We start from the raw sequence: 4003 nt of genomic DNA, 5'->3' as shown, positions 1-4003 counted from the left end.
AGAAATCGGCTCTACTTTCATTAGTAAACAATAAAAGTGGGTACAGATGATAAAAAGATAAATATCAAGTGGAGATACCCATGAGAATCACTCGTACGAATTTCTCCAAAGCGAAAATAACTCTTTTGTGTTCAATTGGTCAAACGGTCACTCGTATGAATTTTCCGAGTTCTTTTCCGATGGAAAAGAAAAGCATTTCAATTTTCATTTGGAACTAGAAGGCGAAGAAATCGCGAGCGATATCGGTATGAGAGCTTTGTTATGATAGAAATCGCTAGTCTTTTCTACCTTACTTAAAAGATATCAAATTTAAAATCAAACAAATTCATTTTGTTTTCGGTGCTTACTTGTGCAATGAAGATGGTCATGATGCTTCCCCTGCTACTCTTCTTCTGCCTTTCTACTCTGCCTACTCATTACACGGCACATCCTTCTTATCATTCTGATGAACAGGCTCTCATCTCTTTCAGAACTGCCATCTCTGTCGATCCGTTCAATATCTTCCTCCATTGGTCTCCCAAACACACCTTCTGCAACTGGAGCGCCATCACCTGCTCTTCCCGTCGACAGCGTGTGGTTTCCTTGAATCTCACTGGTATGGGATTATATGGAACAATATCTCCCTTTGTCGGAAATCTTTCCTTCCTCAGAGTACTTGGTCTCTCTCATAATAGCTTTCAGGGCCATATCCCATACCAGCTTGGAGGGCTCTTTCGCCTGAGATACCTTCACTTGTCATATAACAACATAAGTGGAAGTATTCCCCCTGAATTCAATCTTCTTCCAAATTTAGAATTCATGGCATTAGCACGGAACCAATTGACAGGCGTTATCCCACCTTTCTTAGGAAACATGTCTTTTCTGAGACTCCTTGATTTGGCCGAGAATAAACTACAAGGTGGTATTCCTGCTGAGTTGGGTATGCTTGGTCAGCTGACCTGGCTCAATCTCGGCCTCAACAACCTAAGAATAGGGTCGATCCCCCTTTTCCTTTTGAATTTCACTCATCTCCAAACATTGGGTCTCCATCTGTGCAACTTAAAGGGCCCAATCCCAAGCGAGTTTGGAAGGCTGTCAGACCTGCAACGAGTGCTATTGTGGCAAAATGAACTGAGTGGAGAAATACCCCGCTCAGTGGGGAATTGGACTCAGCTGGAATTGCTGGAGTTGGAGATCAACTGAGTGGCACAGTGCCACTGGAATTTGGTAATCTGCAGAAGCTGAGACGATTAAATTTGTGGGGAAATCAATTAGTAAGTGGAAGCAATGGTCTGTCCATTATAACAGTGCTAACTAATTGCTCCACATTGGAAGATCTTCTTTTAGCATATAACCATTTAACTGGTGTCTTGCCCACTTCAGTTGGCAGCCTTTCAATTTCATTATCATATTTAGAGTTGGCATCAAATGAAATTGAGGGAAGCATACCAGAAGAAATCGGTAACCTCACAAACTTGGCACGGTTAAGTCTGGATTTAAACAGATTGAATGGGAGCATTCCATCTGCACTCAGTAAACTTTCAAATCTGGAAATATTATCTCTGGTTTCAAATAATTTACAGGGAAGAATTCCAGAAAGTTTGGGCCAATTAAAAAGGCTTGGATTCTTGTCACTCAGTGAGAACATGCTTTCAGGCCAAGTTCCAGATAGTCTTGGCGAGCTTCCGCAACTGAGAAGACTTTTTCTTGATCACAATCAACTCTCAGGCAAAATACCTGTCAGTTTAGGAAGATGCCAAACATTGGAGGTGGTGGACTTTGCGCACAACAAATTAAGAGGAGATTTACCTCCTGAAGTTGCAGGTCTTCAAAATCTTCAGATTTATTTCAACATTTCCAACAATTTCTTACAAGGTTCAATTTTGGAAATGAGCAAAGTGGTTATGGTTCTAGCGATAGATGTTTCCCAAAACAATTTCTCAGGTGTCATCTCGGCTGCACTGGCAAGCTGCAAGGGCCTGGAATATCTAAATCTTTCTGGGAATGCATTTGAGGGGCCGATCCCTGCATCACTGGCAGATCTGCCAAATATGAAGAACATAGACCTTTCCTGCAATAATTTATCAGGTATGATACCAATGACTTTCACAAAGATGAAAATGCTCATGCATTTCAATGTTTCTTCAAACAAGTTAATTGGAGAGGTCCCAAGGGGAGGAGCTCTTGCAATACTTGATGCCTCAGAAATTATGGGAAATCTTGGCCTCTGTGGTGAATGGATAAACTTGCCTCCATGCTCTCATTCAAATCACAAACAACCATCTATCTTCAAAAAGGTGATTATTTCTGTTGTAGTAGCCATTGCAATTTTAGTTTTGTCTCTTCTATTGGTAGTGCTCTCCTATATATTACAAACGTTTCCATACCCCTTCCCTCAATGTATGGCCTCCAAAAATTTCATATGAAGAGCTTGTAGATGCAACAGCTGGATTTAGTGATCAAAATCTTTTAGGAATTGGCAGTTTTGGGTCTGTTTATAAAAGGATTCTAAAGAATGGTACAAATATTGCTGTTAAAGTTCTCAATTTGAAAGATGAAAATGCTCACCAAAGTTTCAACAAAGAATGCAATGTACTAAAGAGAATTCGGCACCGCAATGTAATTAAAATCATTACAGCATGCTCCAACCTTGATTTTAAAGCCTTAATTCTTCCTCTCATGTCTAATGGAAGTTTAGAGAGATGGTTATATAATTCAGAAGGTGTTGGATATACATTAAAGTTGAGTGATCGAATAAAGATAGCAATAGAGATAGCAGAAGGAATGGCATATCTCCATCATTACTGTTTTGTTCAAGTGGTTCACTGTGACCTCAAGCCCAACAATGTCCTACTAGGAGATGACATGACTTCATACATAGCAGATTTTGGCATATCCAATATTATTTTCAGCAACTCAATAGATTCTTTGACTTCTACAAATGCACTAAAAGGATCTATTGGCTATATTGCTCCAGGTATAGATTTATCATTATTGTATTATGCATTTTGTTGCTTTTCCTTATCTTACAATTTATAAAACACTTGAAATAAATTTACAGTCTTTCATCCAATTTTATCTATTCTTGTACAGTATGGAACTAGAGGAAAGCTTAGTACAAAAGGAGATGTATACAGTTATGGAATTTTAATTCTAGAGCTATTGACAAGGAGGAAACCAACAGATGATATGTTCACCGAAGGACTCAATCTACAAAAATGGACACAAATGCACTTTCCAAATAGAATCTCAGAAGTGGTGGATAATTATTTGCTTATAGATGCTCATGCATTAGAGACATCAATGGTAATAGAATGTCTCACCCAATTTATACAAATTGGGTTATTTTGTACAAGGGAGTCACCTCAAGAGCGACCTGATATGACTGAGATAGTAGGTAGACTAAATACAATTAGAGGTGCCTTTTTTGGCAACTCTAATACTCCTCAGCTACCAATAGACATCTCACATTTTATTGACAATACAAGAGGCATACATATAGCCCATTCAAGGAACAATGAAGGTTCATCTACATCTACCTCCTAGGTATTTGTATATATTGTGGATATTTTTGCAGTTCAGGGTCCCAGATTGCACTTGCATCAGATGATTTTTTTCTTATTGTAATCACAATATTCTAGATTTGGGACTCACAATCACAAGATTCATTAGTGTTGATAGATCTAGATGTAGTCTTTCTTCTTCTACATCATTCTTGTATCAAGCAATGATCAGAGTTTTTCTTTAGTGGTTCTTTTCTCCGGGAGCTATTTTTGAACCAATTATTATTATTAATATGAATATAAATTTTGTCCAAAAAGAAAATAAAATTGATGTATTGCATTTTGCAGTAGATAGTATAATATATTAAATATTTTGACATTATTTTTTTCACATTTGGAGTTGTCAATATAAAAGAGAGTTGTATGTTATTTATCTTTATGTTTATTACTTACATAATGTTGACATTTTTATAATAAAAATTATTTTATTTCTTAGTTGGAAAATTATTGTAATAGTGAAG

General features: G+C 37.4%; 1 pseudogene; it reads left to right on the top strand.

The window, feature by feature from the left end:
* Window positions 1-324: 324 nt before the first annotated feature.
* On the top strand, window positions 325-3731 carry LOC149542248 (uncharacterized; annotated as a pseudogene).
* Window positions 3732-4003: the final 272 nt, after the last annotated feature.

The sequence above is a fragment of the Cupressus sempervirens genome, chromosome 8, assembly GCF_028749045.1.
Source record: "Cupressus sempervirens isolate cs-2001-9-10 chromosome 8, ASM2874904v1, whole genome shotgun sequence".
NCBI classification, from domain to species: Eukaryota; Viridiplantae; Streptophyta; class Pinopsida; order Cupressales; family Cupressaceae; genus Cupressus; species Cupressus sempervirens.
The sequence above is the reverse complement of the archived record's forward strand: the minus strand, read 5'-3'. Positions and strand labels throughout refer to the sequence as shown.